Raw genomic sequence first — 22,132 nt, forward strand, 5'->3', positions numbered from 1 at the left:
ATATATTTAAAAAAATACTTTCCCTATAACCAAAAATCAAGCACGAACCGTTCTTAAATTGAGACCGAAAAATGTTTAATCGGCCCCAAATCGTTCTCGAAGCGTGAGAACGAAAAATCCTAAATCAAGCCCAAGTAGTGCTTGAAATGAGCACAGAAGGTTCACACATTAATACCAAAGTGGTCATAAAATACGAACGGTGTGCTTGGAAAAACTGTTCTTAAAACAAGCCCATCGGTCACAAGTTAAGAAAAAACGTACTTAACAGACTTTTGTCAACGAATGTTCTTAATTTTGAACTTGTTTCGTTCGTTTTAGAACGATTTTTTCTCTGAGTGTGGTAACTGACGTAAAGAGTGTGCTTAAGTTGTGCAGCATGGCCATCCGACTATGACGCAGTGATCAACATCCCGGCTGAAAAGTCACAAGGAGCTGGGTTATAATAGACTTCCGCCTAGCAGTTCGAATACGTAGGCAATTAGATAGTGAAAAGCATGCATCAGCTCCTATGCATAATATCGTCGAATGAGCGCATGCCTCCCGACTGAAATTTAAGTTTGCTCTACCCAATCCACAAAAAAGGCGATCCTGCATACCACGCCAATTTCTGGGGAATCAGCCTGCTTAAAATTGCGTATAAAATTCTATATAGCATACTATATACACAGTTAGCGAACTGGTTGGACCTTACCAGCGCGGCTTCGGACCTGGTAAATCTACTATCGAACAGATCCTCGCGATGTGCTAGATTCTGGAGAAGACTCGCTGTAAGAGAAACGACACTCACCAACTTTATCGACCTCTAAGTAGCTTTTGGTAGTGCGAAAGGAAGTTGCTTGCATGCTGCTATATCTGAATTTAAGTTCCATGCAAAGCTAATAAGGTTCCACCATACAGTACAACAATGCCACTAGCTTCATAAGGATTGAGAGCGATCTCTCCGAGTCAATCGGAGTTGTACCTTAACGGAGCTTGTTACCGGAACGTACTGGATCTATATCTGGAAAGTGACCATCAACATCGATAACACTCCCAAAAACTTTTGGGGAGTGTCTTTATCGCTACAAAACAACATCCTAAAATTACTGGCGTATGTTGATGATGAGTGTTTCTGTCATCCGAGAAAAAATCATCGCAGTAGTGCATTGGCAGCTACTTCACTGTAGATTTTGGAAACCAGCATTAACAGCTTTTGCCAAAAAGGGCAATTGAAATTAAATCCTCTCTCAACGAACCAAAATCATGCTCTACAGGTCGCACATCATACCAGTCCTGAAAGGTTCTCCGAAATATTTATGGTCACGTTCAAAGCTGGTTGGCAGCCACTCCAACAGAAAAACTGAAAAAATCAAACTAACTCAAATATATGTAAGAAACTTATTTGCAAAAAAAATAAAAATTGTGAAATAAGAAGTTGTTTTTTTTCACGCCAGAAGGTATGTTATTTTTTAGTCTATGCTATTTTCTTTAAAATTACGAAAAAAATATGCAAATAAATTTTTTCTCATATTCGCTCAAATCTGATTTCATGCATTCCGAATGAAAGCCGTGTGTTTTTGACTTGTACTTGGATGTAATGCATGGCATTGAATTTCGAGCATACTTAGGACGTCTGGTACAAAATTGCTTTGCTATGCAGGCCCGTAAATATCCGTTGACTTATGATTTGTACTCAGAATCCGAACATACAAAAAACAGGCCAACTTAATATTCGTGCTTATAAATATTCATTTATTGTTGCGTGAAGTTACAAACAACAAGTAAGGAAGGTTAAGTTCGGGTGTAACCGAACATTACATACTCAGTTGAGAGCTATGGAGACAAAATAAGGAAAATCACCATGTAGGAAAATGAACCTAGGGTAACCCTGGAATGTGGTTGTATGACATGTGTATCAAATGAAAGGCTATAAAGAGTATTTTATGAGGGAGTGGGCCATAGTTCTATAGGTGGACGCCATTTAAGGATATCGCCATAAAGGTGGATCAGGGTTGACTCTAGAATTTGTTTGTACGATATGGGTATCAAATGAAAGGTGTTAATGAGTATTTTAAAAGGGAGTAATCCTTAGTTCCATAGGTGGACGCCGTTTCGAGATATCGCCACAAAGGTGGACCAGAGGTGACTCTAGAATGTGTTTTTACGATATGGGTATCAACTTATAGGTATTAATGAGGGTTTTAAAAGGGAGTGGTGGTTGTTGTATACGTGGTCGCCTTTTCGAGATATCGCCATAAAGGTGGACCAGGGTGATTCTAGAATGCGTTTGTACGATATGGGTATCAAATGAAAGGTGTTAATGAGTATTTTCAAAAGGGAGTAACCCTTAGTTCCATAGGTGGACGCCGTTTTGAGATATCGCCATAAAGGTTGACCAGAATTTGTTTGTTCAATATGGGCATCAAACGAATGGTGTTAATGAGTATTTTAAAAGGGAGTGGGCCTTAGTTCTATAGGTGGATGCCGTTTCGAAATATCGCCATAAAGGTGGACCAGGGGTGACTCTAGGATGTGTTTGTACGATATGGGTATCAAATTAAAGGTATTAATGAGTATTTTTAAAAGGGAGTGGGCCTTCGTTCTATAGGTGTTCGCCTTTTCGAGATATCGCCATAAAGGTGGACCAGGGGTGACTTTAGAATATGTTTGTACGATATGGGTATCAAATGAAAGGTGTTAGTGAGTATTTTAAAAGGGCGTGAGACTTATTTCTATAGGTGGATGCCTTTTCGAGATATCGCCATAAAGGTGGACCATGGGTGAATCTAGAATGTGTTTGTATGATATGGGTATCAAATGAAAGGTATTAATGAGGGTTTTAAAAGGGAGCGGTGGTAGTTGTATAGGTGATCGCCTTTTCGAGATATGGGCATAAAGGTGGACCAGGGGTGACTTTAGAATGCGCTTGTACAATATGGGTATCAAATGAAAAGTGTTAATGAGTATTTTAAAAGGGAGTGATCCTTAGTTCCATAGGTGGACGCCGTTTCGAGATATCGCCATAAAAGTGAACCAGGGGTGACCCTAGAATGTGTTTGTACGATATGGGTATCTAATTAAAGGTATTAATGAGGCTTTTAAAAAGGGAGTGGTGGTAGTTGTTATGTGAAGGCTTTTTCCAGATATCGGTCAAAATGTGGACCAGGGTGACCCAGAACATCATCTGTTGGATACCGCTAAGTTATTTATATATATAATACTACGAACAGTATTCCTGCCAACATTTCAAAGGTTTTATATTTCGCCCTGCAGAACTTTTTCTCTTCATTCTACTTAATGTGGTAGGTGTCACACCCATTTTAAAAAGTTTTTTTCTAAAGTTTTATTTTGCGTCAGTAAACCAATCCAAATACCATGTTTCGTCCATTTTTTCTGATTTGGAATAGAATTATGGCATTTTTTTCGTTTTTGGTAATTTTCGATATCGCAAAAGTGGGCGTGGTCATAGTCGTATTTCAGCCATTTTCTAGACCAATACAAAGTGAGTTCAGATAAGTACGTGAACTAAGTTCAATAAAGATATGTCGAATTTTGCTCAAGTTATCGTGTTAAGGGCCATGCGGAAGGACAGACGGACGACTGTGTATAAAAACTGGGCGTGGCTTCAACCGATTTCGCCCATTTTCACAGAAAATAGCTAGCGTCATAAATTCTAAGCCCCTACCAAATTTCACAAGGATTGGTAAATTTTTGTTCGACTTATGGCATTAAATGTATCCTAGACAAATCAAATGAAAAAGGGCGGAGCCAAACCCATTTTGAAATTTTCTTTTATTTTTGTATTTGGTTGCACCATATCATTACTGGAGTTTTATGTTGACATAATTTACTTATATACTGTAAAGATATTAAATTTTTTGTTAAAATTTTACTTAAAAAAAATTTTTTTTTTTAAAGTGCGCGTGGTCGTTCTCTGATTTTGCTAATTTTTATTAAGCATACATATAGTAATAAGAGTAACGTTCCTGCCAAATTTCATCATAATATCTTCAACGACTGCCAAATTACAGCTTGCAAAATTTTAAATTACCTTCTTTTAAAAGTGGGCGGTGCCACGCCCATTGTCCAAAATTTTACTAATTTTCTATTCAGGGTCATCAGTTCAACTCACGTACCGAGTTTCATCGCGTTATCCGTCTTTGGTAATGAATTATCGCACTTTTTCGGTTTTTCGAAATTTTCGATATCGAAAAAGTTGGCGTGGTTATAGTCCGATATTGCTCATTTTAAATAGCGATCTGAGATGAGTGCTCAGGAACCTACATACCAAATTTCATCAAGATACCTCAAAATTTACTCAAGTTATCGTGTTAACGGACAGACGGACGGACGGACATGGCTCAATCAAATTTTTTCTCGATCCTGATGATTTTGATATATGGAAGTCTATATCTATCTCGATTCCTTTATACCTGTACAACCAACCGTTATCCAATCAAAGTTAATATACTCTGTGAGCTCTGCTCAACTGAGTATAAACAAGTAAGGAAGGCTAAGTTCGGGTGTAACCGAACAATACATACTCAGTTGAGAGCTGTGGAGACAAAGTAAGGGAAAATCACCATGTTGTAAAAAGAACCTAGGGTAATCCTGGAATGTGTTTGTATGACATGTGTATCAAATGGAAGGTATTAAAGAGTATTTTAAGACGAAGTGGGCCATAGTTCTATAGATGGACGCCATTTAGGGATATCGCCATAAAGGTGGACCAGGCCTGACTCTAGAATTTCTTTGTACGATATGGGTATCAAATGAAAGGTGTTAATGATAATTTTAAAAGGGAGTGGGCCTAAGTTCTATAGGTGGACGCCCTTTCGAGATATCGCCATAAAGGTGGACCAGGGGTGCCTCTAGAATTTGTTTGTACTATATGAGTATCAAATGAAAGGTGTTAATGAGTGTTTTAAGAGGGCGTGGGCCTTACTTCTATATGTGGAAGCCTTTTCTAGATATCGCCATAAAGGTGGACCAGGGGTGACTCTAGAATTTGTTTGTACGATATGGATATCAAATGAAAGGTGTTAATGAGTATTTTAAAAGGCCGTGGGCCTTAGTTCTATAGGTGGACGCCTTTTCGAGATATCGCCATAAAGGTGGACCAGGGGTGACTCTAGAATGTGTTTGTACGATATGGGTATCAAATGAAAGGTGTTAATGAGTATTTTAAAAGGGCGTGGGCCTTAGTTCTATATGTGGACGCCTTTTCTAGATATCGCCATAAAGGTGGACCAGGGGTGACTCTAGAATTTGTTTGTACGATATGGGTATCAAATGAAAGGTGTTAATGAGCATTTTAAAAGGGAGTGGGTCTTAGTTCTATAGGTGGACGCCTTTTCGGAATATCGTTATAAAAGTGGATCAGGGTTGACTCTAGAATGCGTTTGTACAATATGGGTATCAAATGAAAGGTGTTAATGAGTATTTTAAAAGGGCGTGGGCCTTAGTTCTATAGGTGGACGCCTTTTCGAGATATCGCCATAAAGGTGGAACAGGGGTGACTCTAGAATTTGTTTGTACGATATGGGTATCAAATGAAAGGTGTTAATGAGTATTTTAAAAGGGCGTGGGCCAAAGTTCTATAGGTGGACGCCTTTTCAAGATATCGCCATAAAGGTGGACCAGGGGTGTCTCTAGAATTTGTTTGTACGATATGGGTATCAAATGAAATGTGTTAATGAGTATTTTAAAAGGGAGTGGGTCTTAGTTCTATATGTGGACGCCTTTTCGAGATATCGCCATAAACGTGGACCAGGGGTGACTCTAGAATGTGTTTGTACGACATGGGTATCAAATTAAAGGTATTAATGAGGGTTTTAAAAGGGAGTGGCCACCAGTTTGTATATGTGAAGGCATTTTCGAGATATCGACCAAAATGTGGACCAGGGTGATCCAGAACATCATATATCGGGTACCACTAATTTATTTATATAAGTGATATACGAACAGTATTCCTTCCAAGGGCTTTTGATTTCGCCCTGCAAAACTTTTTCATATTCTTCTACTTAATACGGTAGGTGTCACACCCATTTTACCAAGTTTTTTTCTAAAGTTATATTTTGCGTCAATAGACCAATACAATTACCATGTTTCATCCCTTTTTTCGTTTTTGGTATATAATTATGGCATTTTTTTCATTTTTCGTAATTTTCGATATCGAAAAAGTGGGCGTGGTCATAGTCGGATTTCGGCCATTTTTTACACCAATACAAAGTGAGTTCAGATAAGTACGTGAACTGAGTTTAGTAAAGATATATCGATTTTTGCTCAAGTTTTCGTGTTAACGGCCGAGCGGACTGGGCGTGGCTTCAACCGATTTCGCACTTTTTCACAGAAAACAGTTATCGTCCTAGAATCTAAGCCTCTACCAAATTTCACAAGGATTGGTAAATTTTTTTTCGACTTATGGCATTAAAAGTATCCTAGACAAATTAAATGAAAAAGGGATGAGTCACACCCATTTTGAAATTTTCTTTTATTTTTGTATTTTGTTGCAACATATCATTACTGGAGTTAAATGTTGACATAATTTACTTATATACTGTAAAGATATTAAATTTTTTGTTAAAATTTGACTTAAAAAAAATTTTTTTTTTTAAAAGTGGGCTGATCGTTCTCCGATTTCGCTAATTTTTATTGAGCATATACATAATAATAGGACTAACGTTCCTGCCAGATTTCATCATGATATCTTCAACGACTGCCAAATTACAGCTTTCAAAACTTCTAAATTACCTTCTTTAAAAAGTGGGCGGTGCTACGCCCATTGTCCAAAATTTTACTAGTTTTCTATTCTACGTCATAAGTTCAACTCACCTACCAAGTTTCATCGCTTAATCCGTATTTGGTAATGAATTATCGCACTTTTTCGATTTTTCGAAATTTTCGATATCGAAAAAGTGGGCGTTGTTATTGTCCGATATGGTTCATTTTAAACAGCGATTTGAGATGGGTGCCCAGGAACCCACATACAAAATTTCATCAAGATACCTCAGAATTTATTCAAGTTATCGTGTTAACGGACAGACGGACGGACGGACGGACATGGCTCAATCGAATTTTTTTCGATACTGATGATTTTGATATATGGAAGTCTATATCTATCTCGATTCCTTTATACCTGTACAACCAACCGTTATCTAATCAAAGTTAATATACTCTGTGAACTCTGCTCAACTGAGTATAAAAAGTGTGACTACCAAGTATTTGTAAAACCGATGTATTAGCATACAGGCATACATGTGAATGCAAGAAAACTAATGTTCTTAAGTTGACTTGACCTCACCCAGGAGTCGAAATTAAACCACAAAAGATGCAACTTTAACAGAATGAAAAAAAAAATTATAATTATTAAAAATATACCTCCAAAGAGATTAAGGCCGAGCTCCTCTTCCAATTTTCGTCTTGCGATTTTAAATTTTTCCCGCAAATTTGCCGACTCCGAACGGCATCTGTTAAGAAATCCGTACAGCCATTTTCACCCAGTTCAATTGGACCGATGCGAGTTAAGAGATCTGCTTGACAGTTGCCCGAGATATCACTATGGCCTGGGACCCAGATAACTTCTATCATGAAATAGTACGAGGCAGTGATCAGCCAACTTAAGCTTATGGCTTACATTTAGCTCTTGACAAGAGGGGGTCTCACTCCGTCCAACTGCGACGCATCTGTGAACAAGTTAACTGATCTCCTGCCCCAAATTAGTCTCCTTCCCAATTTCTATATTATATCTCCTGGCAAAAAGAGCCAGTTCCGTTTTTCTCGGGTCCACCGCCAATTCACATGATTCAACCCACCTAGCTACAGTATTCATCAGTATACATCGCGCATGGTCCCCAGAAATTTGCCCTTGACTATTATAGCCTGGTCATTTGCGTAGGCAACCACCCGACAGCCATTGGCTTGCAGCTCCACAAGAAGCTCTTTGACTACCACAACCCAGAGCATCGCCCGATTTTTTATTCCAAATTTTCTATTTTTTTGTAAAATAAATAAATAGAGTTTAATGAAAAAGGTTCATTTTCCTCGGTGGTACTATTTAAAAATTTTTCATTCGTTGGAATAATTTAAAGCATCTGGTACCACCAAGCATGCAGTGAATTAGATAAAATGGCTGTATGCTTGTGTTCGCTGAAAGTAAACAAATAAATCATTAACTTTTACAATAATACGCAAATTTAAACAAATGAAAATAGTTGATTGTGGTTTTATAAAATTATAAAGTGTACTTATGTATAAAATTCTTGTGTTCGTATGTAGATAAAAAGTGATAGTTATAACATGGTAAATTTAACTACTAATTACTGGTAAATTGTTAACAACAATTAAAAATTACTTACTGATTCTCTTTGGGGAACTCCCTGAGAACCTATGTGCAAAATTTCAAAGTTCAAACCCCTTTGGTTTACGAATAAAACCAATTGGTCCCTTAAAGTATAGCCGACCCATAGAAACTGTTAGAAGAACGTCAAAGTTTGATAAAATTGTATTTTTAAGAAAATGAAATAACTCCCAACAAAAATAAAATAACTCCCCCTATGCCTGAAGTACAAACAACGAAGTAAGTCCCAATAAAAACGAAATAACTCCCAATCTCAAAAATTATGAAATAACTCCCAAAGAAATTTTATTGGGGATTATTTCATTTGGGAGTTATTTCATTATGAAATAATTACCAGCAAAAATTATGAAATAAGTCCCAATTTGTATGGAAAATATTTGAGAGTTATTTCATTTTTTTGTTGGGAGTTATTGCATTTGGGAGTTATTTCACTGCACCCCTGGAAACTGATAGGACTTGAACGAAACGTATCTTATTTGGGAGAACTGAAAGTAAATCGTACCCTATTGCATGTATTCATTCAAATATGAAAAAATGTATGATTCTATGTACGTCAACATTAAAGTATAGCAAAAAAAGCTTATAACTTTTATTGTTATTGTATTGAAATTGAAAAATATATTGTACGAAAATTTCATGTAGTTTGCTAGCTGTGATATTTACTTATTATACCAACCTTTGGACGTACTTATGTACATATATTGAAACCAGAATGAATTGTGTATAATATCTTTTATATTTCAATATAAAGGCAGTCATTATATCGAAAAATCACATCAAGGATTTCAAACAAAAGCAAAAGCTTTCCTAAAGGCAGTCTAAAAAATGTTTTACCCATCCAAAACTCTAACATTTTACATAAAGGGGTTGCTTAGCCATCTTCAGGAATATTTTTTTGTTTCCAGCCAAACCAAGCCAAGCCAAAATGTTTTTGGTTTACACTGTAGTTTCTGATACAAAATATTTAGCTTGAAACAAACTTCTCTCATTGTGCATTCCATAATTAAATTACGTCTACTCCCGGTTGGTTTATCCGTTTATGTGACTGCATGTAGCAAATGCGTTCTATCAAATTTTATTTCAGAGGTAGTTTTGATGTTGCTGTTGTTCTACTAACGACTAATACACTATTACATAGATATGCACGTCCTTTGCCGGATTATATCCGGTGTAACAAGCACCATTAAGGTACTACCCCAACCATGACTAAAATTATTAATATGATCACTCTTAACCTTCTAGGTGTTATGGACATTTTTCGGCAGTTATTGTTTGAGCTTAATTGATGAGGTACTCCAAAATCAGGAAACAATGAGTTTCATCCATTGTAATTGTAAATACACGAACCCGTGCGAATCTTGCGCAACAAATGTAAAAGTCTCATATCAAATATCAACAGAAATCAGCTGTTCAATCAATCAATCACCTATTAATAAAAACAATGGCGCATACACTGCGATCTGGCGAATGTTAGCAACTGCCGGTAATGCAGTGTTAGTTCTAAGCAAATATTCACAATAGTGCCATTTCTTTGTGTGCTCACAATCCTTTGTTTTTAATAAACTATTTTAATAAAATATAGCTGAACAAAAGCTCTACGACTAATAATGCCCAAAGCTCGCTAATAGCACGAATTCCCATCTTTACAACCAAAACTTTATTTATAGATTTGGATTCCAAATAAGAGCGACCTGTGCATAAAAACAGCAATTAAATAATATATAAGATTGTTGGGTAGGGTGGGTTGATTTGTATGGACGAAAGTTAACCGATATCGCGCAACCGATTTTTCGATAGGATTTGGGATCAGGAAAAAAAATTAAATTTCTCAGGCTCGAAAATAATTTTTTTGGGTATGCGTAGTGGAACTTTTTTTCCTGAGCCCAAAATCCTATAGAAAAATCGATGGCGCGATATCGGTTAATAAATCGACCCAGTCTATTGTTGGTGTCATGCGGATATACTTTACAGACAGGGCATACGACCGTTGTGTTACGTATGTCTTGGGAGTGATTATGAATAAGAGTTTTTTTGTTACATCGAGCGGATTGAAGATGAGACAGAGAGAAGTGCGACTCGCTATAAAGTGCATTTTACTCTGGCGAAAGAACTTATTATTGCTCTATAAAATCACAATTCAACAGGCGTGACTAGGCTTAATATTTTACGACCAGTGTGAAGTGTGAAGTGGCAGGATTGTTCTTGTTTTTGTAGAGACTAAGACACTTCCTGAAGGGTTTGGGGAGTGCTATCAATGTTGATGGTCTTTTGCCAGATATAGGTACGGTACGTTCTGGTAAGAAGCACCATTAAGGTATTAGGCAAATCCGCCTCGCACTCGCTAGTTTAATGAGGAAATTGGGGCCGTCAGTGCTTAACCTGCTTAAGAAACAGGGTTCACCACGGTAGGTGAGGTTGACAATTGGGTTGAAGAAGCTGTAAATTGCGCTGGCAAACATCTTGAAAGGGTTGCGCTACACATCTCCTTGAATCATTTGGTTATTTAAGTCGCCTCTTATAACAGTCATACATGCCGCCGGTACATTCTAAGCCCCCTTACTTGCTGTGGGTAAGTTGAAGGACTCCTCAGGGTTGTGTTCCAAGATGCCAAGTCTCTGCGTTACGCTGACAGAAATATACTTTGAGTTGGCGTGAGACAGCTTCTAACGGGTCACTAAAAGTTAAACTCGAATATCGAAACAAAAGCAAATTAATCCAGCTTTGAAAAATTGAGAAAAAAATATTTATTAAGTATGCAGGGGCAAACCACCTCCCAGGTATATATAAGGAGGCAACCCTTTATTAATTTAGTTATTGAATATCTACCGTTGAATCTTGTAACTGGATCTCAATAACCCTCTGTTTGAAAAGAGTAGTCTGGTTCACAGAAAGATATGGGAATTGCTGTGGCATATATTGATCCCTTATCAAACTAACCCTAACGTGGGTCGTCAAAATGTAGAAGTATTTGCATTATCCAACTCAGAATGAGCGCACAATTGTACTATGAAATGCATACCACTGCCATAAACAGACCCAGCGTATATCCAGAGTGTAAGTTATCATCACACTATACGTACAACCTCATCGGGTATTTGATGAAACCCAGCGCACCTAACATAAACACCACTGTGGTACAGTGGCACATTTGTACTTTTTTTGGTACATTTCGCTTCACGAAAGTACGTTGGTACTACATTGACATATTTGGTACAATACTTATATTTTGTAAAATACAGCACTACAATTCAAGTCATTTGCAAAGCAGCCCTGAATGCACAACAAAATTTAAAATTTTTCGAAGAAAATATAGTTAATTTGTTCAAGGTTCGAATCGAGCTCAAGGCCAGAACAATAATTTTTTTCTAATGATAATTATTAGAAAAAAATTATTGTTCTGGCCTTGAGCTCGATTCGAACCTTGAATGATTTATCAATAGGCCGATAAAAACAAAAACAATTGTATAGTTAATTTGTTTTGTTGCTGAGCACAATTTGCCATTTGCAATTACGGAACATTTAAATATCCTTATGAAAAGTAGCATAACTGATTCTAAAATTGTGAACAAATTTTGCATCAATAGAATTAAAGCACAGAAAATAATAACTCAAATAACAGGGCCAGAAAATTATAAATCCATAAATGCATTTTGTCAGAAGAATTATTATTATTATTAATAAAACCGCACACACATCACATCCGAAGGGATACTATCATCTCTAAGCCGACACTAATCAGTCATTTGTATGTACATAAACAAATCAATCATTATGTCTACATACATGTACATACAAGCAGCGGAGAGATACGCACAAATACATGCATATATCTGAGATACTCTCAAAAGTATTCAATCATCGGTGGAAGTATTACTCACATATACATGCGCATATGGCTACGTGAGAGGCTATAAAGGTGCATCTGTAGTTTATAGGTGGTAAGTTTATAGCTGGTAAACATGTAGTAAATTCTAGAAGAAGAAATGCCTAGAAGTATGCGAACGAGACAGCAGAGAGTATAGAAGGAGAGAAAACTGAGTAAAGAGCAATCAGTTTGATTTAATCATGCTATTGGTTGCGAAGTATAGGTGTTATTGTGAAGTACTTTGAAAGTAGGCTAATAAAGACCGTTTTGCATTTAGCGGTACGAACTTTAGTAGAAGGTTGCAAATAAGAGGAATTTCCCTAAATTCGTTACATTATTTACTTAAAAAATGTAATAAATATCTAATGCAGCAAAGTCGTAGTGTCGTACAATCATACAAAATATTTTCGTTTATAATATTCCTATTCAACTGCAACTTCATAGTTGACTTTAGTTTGATTCCAATATTTTTTTAGTTATTTTATTTGGTTTCGTTTTCTTCTTCTATTACAACATTTGAAAGAAGTTTATGATTAAAAATAATAATCTAGTATTTATTTACGCACTAAGTGTAAATGGTTGTTATAATATTCCTGCCGTAAATTTGATAAGTTGTAAACTTCCTTAGAAATTCCGAGAATCCTAGTCCGAATGGTCTTTAAATTTTTTTGTCTTTACATTCAATAGCACTCTTAATTGGCAATTGCAAGTTGCGGGTTATTAGGGCTAATATCATACCCGCGGTAAGTATGCCTGGCATAAAATACGACTAAAATTTAAAACCATTCCTGGGTTGTGCACTTGGCTTGGGACCTACCACGTAAAAATGCTTTTCAATAGATAATATGAAAGATCCGCGGATGAGAACAGTTTTTCTGTGAACGACAATGGCATTTTAAAGACCATATATTGAGGGCATGCACCTGGAATTTCCCAGCTCGTTTAGGAGAAGGTACCAACGCCTCTTTTCGATTGGTTGATTTCCTCGCCATGTCAAAGAAAGCACGACTGATACCAAACGCTAAATTCGGATCCAAATGTTGGATTTGTTGTAAAGGAAAGAAACTTCGCCGTCAAGTACTATCGTTCACGTGTGTAAACTAGTGTCTTGGCGCGATCCAGATAAAGATTTTGAATATTTCGTTTATATGCTTTTACACACCTGAAAACGGTGCGGAGGAAAATAATAAAGAAGCCTCCTATGAGAAAACAGAAAAACATACGATGACTGCCCTCGCAATGATGGTAAAATCATTCTCTGCGACTTTAACGTCAGGGTAGACAAGGAATAGGTATTTAGACCTGCCGACGGAAAGCTTAGCTTACACGATCTAACATCTTCCAACGTGTTGGGCCTCCGCTCGAAATAAGATCATCTCAAATACCGAGTTTCAGCATTATTAAGATACACCCCGCTACTTGGTTGTCTCCCGATTGAATAACACGAAACCAAATCTTTCTCGTCGTGATCGACGTCAGGCATAGTTCTAGTGTGCTGCATGTACGCACTCTGCGAGGTCCAAGTATCGTCTTGGACTACTATCCTCTGGCAGCAAGGATATGTACACGCATCTTTAAAGCAAAGGTAGTGAGCACAGTTTTGTTCATGAAACAGATAGCTGATGATTACTCTACTGAGAGATTTGGAGAAAAAATTGTCTTTTTCATGGATACACACAAATGGAAATACTAAAAATGGAGCAACTTGCCATTACTATCTTTCTTCAGCTATCAATTCATTTTATTTGAAATTTTTTTAAATATGATAATTTGGTTAAATTTGAACGCATAAATGAAAAAGGGCGGAGCCACGCCCATTTTGAAATTTGTCTTTTATTTTTGTATTTTGTTGCACCATATCATCACTGGAGTTGAATGTTGACATAATTTACTTATATGCTGTAAAGATATTAAATTTTTTGTTAAAATTTGACTTGTAATTTTTTTTTTGTTTGTAAGTGGGCGTGTTCGTCTTCCTATTTTGCTAAGTTTTATTTCGAACACATATAGTAATTGGAGTAACGTTCCTGCCAAATTTCATCATGATGTCTTCAACAACTACCAAATTACAGCTTGAAAAACTTTTAAATTACCTTCTTTTAAAAGTGGGCGGTGCTACGCCCATTGTCCAAAAGTTTACTAGTTCTCTATTCTGCGTCATATGATCAACTCACCTACCAAGTTTCATCGCTTTGTCCGTCTTCGGTAATGAATTATCGCACTTTTTCAGTTTTTCGAAATTTTCGATATCGGAAAAGTGGACGTCGTTATACTTCGATTAGCGATCTGAGATCAGTGCCCATGAACTTACATACCAAATTTCATTAAGATACCTCAAAATTCACTTACGTTATCGTGTTTGCGGATAGAAGGACGGACGGGCGGACGGACATGGCTAAATAAATTTCTTTGTTCGCCCAGTTCATTCAGATATATAGAAGTCTATATCTATCTCGATTAGTTTGTGCCATTACGGGGTACTGTTATCCGAACAAAATTAATATACTCGGTGAGCTCTTCTCAGCTGAGTATAAAAACGATTACTATTTCAAAAACAAACCGACAAATTTATGTTAACAAATCGATATCTTTTTGACACATATCGATCCCTTCTGATAAAATCTATAGATTTTTGATAAAATATCGATAGCAAATCAATAAATTGTCTATACCACGTCGATAACACACTTATGTCTAACATAACACGTCGAAGAGAAATGGATAACTATGTATGTATAACAAACCGATAATTCATCGATAAATGAATAGCACTTCGATACAAAATTTATAGCACGCCGTACGGTTTTGGTGCCAACCTTTACTTTCCCTCCTCACCCCCTTTCTCCATTCCTTTTCTCCCCTTTACTTTTTTAAAAATATCTCATTACCCTTTGATATCCTGATTGAGATAGGTTTCTTTTTTTTTGTGAAAGAACACAATATTGTGAATATGACAATAGCAAAAGTTATTAAGAACATATGTATGTATTTATCTACAGTAAGCAGTCACAAAAACCTACATGTGTACATACTTACAATTGCATTTGAGCATGTCGCATTGTTAATGTGACAAAAGTGAGAAAATATTTTCCGGCTTTTTGCTTTTTTCCTTACAAATGCAATGAAATACGAGTTAAATTCATAATAAAAGAAAAAAGCAAAAAATATGTTGCTTTGCGATGTTTATGTGTGAGCTGTTTATATATATATATATACTAGCAGACCCCGCAGACGTTGTTCTGCCCTAAATTTGGCCTATCTGCATACATTTTATTAAGCTTTTTCCGTCTAACTCTGCCCTACCCCTCTACACTTTTTCCTTATCTCTTTATTCACTCCTCCCTCCGCTTTTTTCGCTTCATCTCCATCTTGGTCTCATTCTATCTTTTTTTTAGTCTCCTTCTCTCTTTTCTCTTCTCTCAAGTTTTTCTCCATCTTCTTCATCTCTTATTGCCAGTCCCAGAGGGAGGTATGTATTTTTTCCAGTCTCATTCCGAGTCTCAGTCCCAGTCCCACTCCGAGTCTCAGTCTCATTCCCAGTCCTAGTCCTAATCCCAGGCCCAGTCCGTTTCAATTATACTTCCCGGAAAAAAGCATCGTAAATATTAATATAGGCAAATTTATATACGAAATTTCAGGCAAATCGAATAGGATGTATGCAAATAAGTATGTGGGTATTATTAATTCATGTCTTTGTTTCGGCTTCGCATACATATTTATCAGTTTTGCCAGGTTGATGCGACTAAATCGAATATCACAATGAACTTCAGAGCTCTCAGCAGCAGCTTTTATTTGATATCCATAATACACACACATTCTAATGGTATCCGGGTCAATGTTTTGGCCTATATTTCGAGACCCTAGTCACTCAGCGGTGTAAAACTTACTCCCAGTTGTATGAAAATTATCCTGTACTATAGTACTCATCAACAGCTTTCATTTGATATCCATATTGTATAAACACATTCTAGGGGTACCCGGGTCCACGTTTTGTGCTCTATCTCGAGACCCTAGCCTCCTAGTTGTATGAAAATTATCCTGTACTATAGCACTCATCAACAGCTTTCATTTGATATCTATATTGTATAAACACATTCTAGGGGTACCCGGGTCCACGTTTTGATCTCAAGACCCTAGGCACGTAGCGTAAAAAAAGGTAGACGGTGGCCGATTCTCAGACCTACCCAATATGCTCACAAAATTTCATGAGAATCGGTTCAGTCGTTTCGGATGAGTTCAGCCTCTAAAACCGTGACAGAAGAATTTTATATATTAGATACATATGTATACTGATATACATTTTGAAAGCCATTTTTTTCTGGACCGCATAGATCGAAAACGGTTGAACCGATTGAGATGAAATTTTGAGCATAGGTTTGGTAGTGGTTCGACATGGTTATAGGCTAAAAAACTGCAAAGATTTAGAAATGTTTTTGAGATATCGACCAAAATGTGGACCACGATAACCCTAAAATGTGGTCATGCAATATGGGTATCAAACGATAGGTATCGACGAGGATTTTAATGTGGATTTGATTTCATTTCAATATCCAACTTAGTTTGCCAGATATCGACTAAAATGTGGACCGGGATAACTCTATAACATGTATAAGATAACATAAGCCGTCTTGTTGTTACACATTTCGCAGAACTTAAGTACTTTTTTGCGTACCAACTCTTCAGGTGGCTCGTGCTCTTGTTAAGCATTGTTGTTGTGCTAATCGGCATTTTGGTTAAGTACTTTTTGATCGACCAATTTTTCGGGTGCACTCGTAACTTAGTTGTTGTTGTTTTGTTTGCTATGAAGAGTTCGTATGCAAAGCTTATACGTACATACGTACGTGTATTATATGTGCATATGTAAGCACTAAATTGAGAATTACCAAGTAATGCGGCAGTTACTCTTGAACGTACGTACCAAAAACGTGACAGCTGACACGACCTATCTTATGAGTGTGCAATGTAAACGAAAACTCACCGACGTGCAACGCCCGTACGTACGTAGCCCGGAACGTAGAAATCAAAACAATTTTGATTTTTTCCGTAAGAACGTGTCAGCTGATCGCTCTCTCACTAGACAGAGTTGCCTAGTAAACTTTTGTGCGCTAATTTTTGACCGTTTGCACTTTTATGCAAAAACACCTAATTAAAGTTTGAAAAATTGTGAAAATAATTCGAAATAATTATGTAAAAGTGAAGATTATAAATATGTAATCTATTTATACTTATTTAATATTTATTCCGGCCTTTTACAATATCAAAAATTAAATTGGAAAAAGTTGATGTTTCCATAAGCATGCATGCAAACTGGCCAATGGCAACAGTGCTTTGTTGTAAACAATACACACACAAATATGTTATGTACATGTACACAGACGCACACATTGATTCCTACGGGCTTGAGAATTCGGTCAAACGTGCTTCGTACGACAAACGTCCGTACGTACGGCACACGTCGGTGGGTAACTGCCGCATAACGTAAATATGTAAGTACATAAATTATATGTGGGTATACAAATTCATGGCATATTAAGCTATCATAATTTCTCCCCGTTTTAAATTCGGGACGTCCTCGGACTAAAAAAATTTAATTTTGCCTTCACTGACATTTTACGCATATTTTTTTCAGTTATGCAAACCAATATATGTATGTAAATAAATGGCTTACTGTTAGATATATACTAAGGTTTTGCATTACAGATTTAATGATTATTATTCGAAAAATGTTTTACTTAGATAATTATTTAAACGAAATTTCATCGTAACAAAATCATTCAAAGATAGTTTATTCGTAGATAAATTATTCTTCAGTAAACATTTGATGGATAATTTATTTCCGAATGATCTTGTTTGATTGAAGTTCGCGTATATAAAACAAAAATTATTTGGATGTTTGTTATCTATTGAAGCAATGAAGACAAGTGTTTCTTATTAATTTTTTTATTACATGTTTAACTATTAATCAATCAAAGTTTATTGAAGTAACCGAAATGATCGGCAAAATAATTTATTTTTATAATCGCAATGCAAATGAATTTTACCCAACACTGTATAGATCCTTAAATTTTCGAATAAATTTCCATTTTTCATGTTTATTGTTTGATACAGGTTTTAGTAATTAAGTTATTTAATTTTTATTACAGTCATCGACTAACCTTCGTTGCATTCGGTTGTGTTTATCAACTAGCTTGGTATCGTACGCTCAGTTCTTACTTTATTTCTCATTCCTCTCCTTTACGGGTTTTTCCTTATTTATTTTTTCTCAAGCGCGTGTGCACTTAATCTGTACCATTGCATTAAAAAAAATTACAAAATGGGTCCGAAGGGGCCCCCTTTAGGGGATAATAGGTTTTCCATTCTATCGGAAAGCCCAGAACCCAAACGTAAAAAACAAAATACCAAAATAACAAAAGAATTTTTTCCACCATTACCAGTTTTGAAAAAAGAAAATCCTAAATATATAGTGGCAAGTGCTGTATACAACAATAAAAACAATAACGACAACAACACAAAACCATACATACCTCTAAACAAATACTCGTGATTTGCTGTTCACAAACCTTTAAAAAACATAAGCACTGATATTTTAAACATATCTGAGCTAAGAGAAGGAAATCTTCTCTTATTTGTTAAAAATGCTGAAGTGGCAAATAAATCCCTCTCCACTAATTATCTGTTTGGCATATGCCATGTGAAATTTGACCTACACAATAACCTCAACTCTACAAAAGGTACAATTTACGCACCATGCTTAAATGACGTCCCAGAAAACGAGATTGTGGAAAATTTGAAAGAACAGGGTGTCACAGAGGTGTACAAATTCCCAAAATACATAGATGGCAAATCCTCTCCCAGCGGAGTTTTACTCCTAACCTTCGATCTTTACCACTTGCCAACAAAAATTGAAGTATCGTGGTACACCACAAAAGTCAGGCCTTACTACTCTAACCCAATGAGGTGTAAAAACTTCCAGCTACTGGGCCATACGAAGAAAAGATGCACAAAATCACCTTCGTGTGACTCTTTCTCACTCCCCCCTCACGACCCCACTCCTTGTTCTCGCACTCTTTGTGCTAATTGTTCCGGCGATCATAAAGCTTCAAGTAAGTCATGCCCGAAGTTTATCCAAATGAAAGAAGTTATTGAGATAAAAACCGACAGTAAATGTTCAATCCGTGAAGCTATACAAATTCAGCGAAAACAAACCCCGCAAAAAATTAATGAAAACTCAACTCCCTTCTCAGAAATAGTAAAATATCCAATAAATAAAAATAATAAGAAATACTCAAACGAAGAAAAACCACAAACAAAACAACCAACAACAAATAGTGCTAGCATTGAACCTAACACTGCAAGCAAAGAAAAAACACAAAATGAACAAATAGCAGAAAATAAAGAAAACCCAAAAATACAGAATGAACACACAATTGAGACTCACGAGTCTCCATTAAATACGAATACTCTTTCTTATGAATTCATTTCTCAAATAAACTCTCTCTCATCAGAATTTTTACCGCAACTTACCCCTTATCTGAATCCCAGCGGTTGCCAAACCGTCGATCCAGATAATACAAATTCAATTCTTATGAGCGATAGCGAATTATGAATATCCTCCAATGGAACGTTAATGGTCTTTTCAATAACTACCCAGACCTAAATCTACTTATTAAAGAATTTAACCCCGAGATTATATCTGTACAATAAACACATATCCCAGCTGGCAAAACGGCATATCCCCTAACAAATATGTTAGTTTTTTCACTAACAACCCCCAAAATACATCCTGTAAACAAGGCGTAGCCATCTTTCTAAAGAAATATTTGCACTACAAGGAGGTTCCTGTTACCTCAAGTATTAAATGTTTAGCAATAGAAGTGGATATTGACTTTAAAATCACAATAATTTCATGCTATATCCCCCCTGATCAGAGCTTCAGCCTCAAAGATCTGATGGACATCATTAATCTGGTTTCAACACCCTTCATACAAATGGGCGAATTCAATGCATGGAGTCCCCTCTGGGGCTCAACTGCGCCTAACAGAAGAGGTAAAATCATTGAAGATTTAATTCTCTCAAAAAACCTACTTGTACTCAATGACGGTTCTCCTACACATTTCTGAACCCACAAAACCTTTTCCCATCCCGATATTATCCTCTCCTCAGCATCCATAGCTCCGAAGCTTTCCTCTAAAACATCAAATGACCTGCACAATAGTGACCACTTCCCAATCATAACTTCCCTTTCAATCCCCACTCCCTCTCAAATCAAACCCACTGCTAAATTCATTCCTGAAAAAGCCGATTGGCCTAAATTCTGTGAAATAACAAAATCCCTTTCCAATGAAAAACCATGCCTGACGAATATAAACGCAGAAGCAGCAGCAATAAAATCGATTATTCGCTCAGCCGCTCACCTCGCAGTACCCCAAACTAGCACGAAACAATACTCTTCAAAATTACCTTACTGGTCGAATCTCTTGTCGATCCTTAGAAACTCAAAACAAAAGATATGGTCGCAATATAAAATTAATAGAACTAATGAAAATCTTATTAAATACAAAAAAGCAAATGCCCTTTTCAGACGCGAGCTTAAATCGTCAAAACGGTAATCCCTTGAAAAATTTACTTCGGATCACGCCCTCATCTAGCCCCAAAAAAGTGTGGGTGGATATAAAAACTCTTACTTCTTCACACCAACGAAATCACATCGCTTTTATTTATTCAGCAGAAGGCCCAATCTACGACTCACAAATCACCGCGGATAAATTTGCTGAAACCTGGTCAAAGTACTCACATTCGTCAAACTTCAGTTAAGATTTCAACACCCTTAATGAAAAGATTAAAAAAGAAATCTATATAAATCACTTCCCCTCCTCTTCCGCAACTAAAACTGATTCTTCAATAACATTAGTTGAATTTGAGAGTCCGATCTCGGCAATGACCGGCAAACCCCGGGTGTAGATTAAGTATCTTATCCCTTTTTACGTAATATAACTTTTCCCTTAAAGTTAAGACTTATACGGCTATACAACTTGATCTTCGATGAAGATGTATACCCACAAGAATGGAAAACTGCGGCTATTATTCCTATCCTAAAACCTAATAAACCAAATACTGATATTATGAACTACAGGCCAATTTCACTCTTACCGTGTATGTCTAAAATTCTAGAAAAAATTATTTCACTTAGATTGATATGGTATGCAGAACAAAATGGTATAGTTAATCCACACCAATTCGCATTCAGAAAAGGCTTAGGCGTAATTGACCCCATTCTGATATTTGAACATTTTACGTCCCACGCTCTTGTTACAAAATCTCACGTGTCAATACTGAGTTTAGACTTTGAAAAAGCCTACGACAAGATTGGTGCTCATTGCGTCCTCGAAGAACTTAAACGATGGAAAGTTGGAGAAAAGTTGTATAACATCGTAAAATCCTTTTTTTAAATCGTAGGTTTTTCGTTCGTATAAACAACCAGAAATCTAAAACTAACCCGCTCATAATGGTATCCCTCAAGGATCACCGTTATTCGTCATTCTCTTAACTATCGCCTTCAACGCAGTCAGCAGAATTATCAGTGCATATGACCAAATCGAGCACTTTATATATGCCGATGATGTAGTGATATTTTCAAATACCAAAAACTTGAACGCAGTGAAGTCTACTTTCTCTAATATTCTAATAGATTTGAATGATTGGTCAAAAATATCTGGAGCCAATTATCGGCTAGCACATCTTTCCATATTTGTAGAAAACACAAATGCGTCTTTCCCAACCTCTCCCTTTATAACTCCCCGATCCCTCATACTAACAGCCTAAAGATACTGGGCATAATATTTGATAAGAGATTTACTTTTAAAGAGCATTGTGAGTACGTTAGAAAAAGCTAATCTCTAGACTAAATATCATAAAATACTTGCCTTCTA

The sequence above is a fragment of the Eurosta solidaginis genome, unplaced genomic scaffold (genome assembly GCF_040869045.1).
Source record: "Eurosta solidaginis isolate ZX-2024a unplaced genomic scaffold, ASM4086904v1 ctg00000231.1, whole genome shotgun sequence".
NCBI lineage: Eukaryota > Metazoa > Arthropoda > Insecta > Diptera > Tephritidae > Eurosta > Eurosta solidaginis.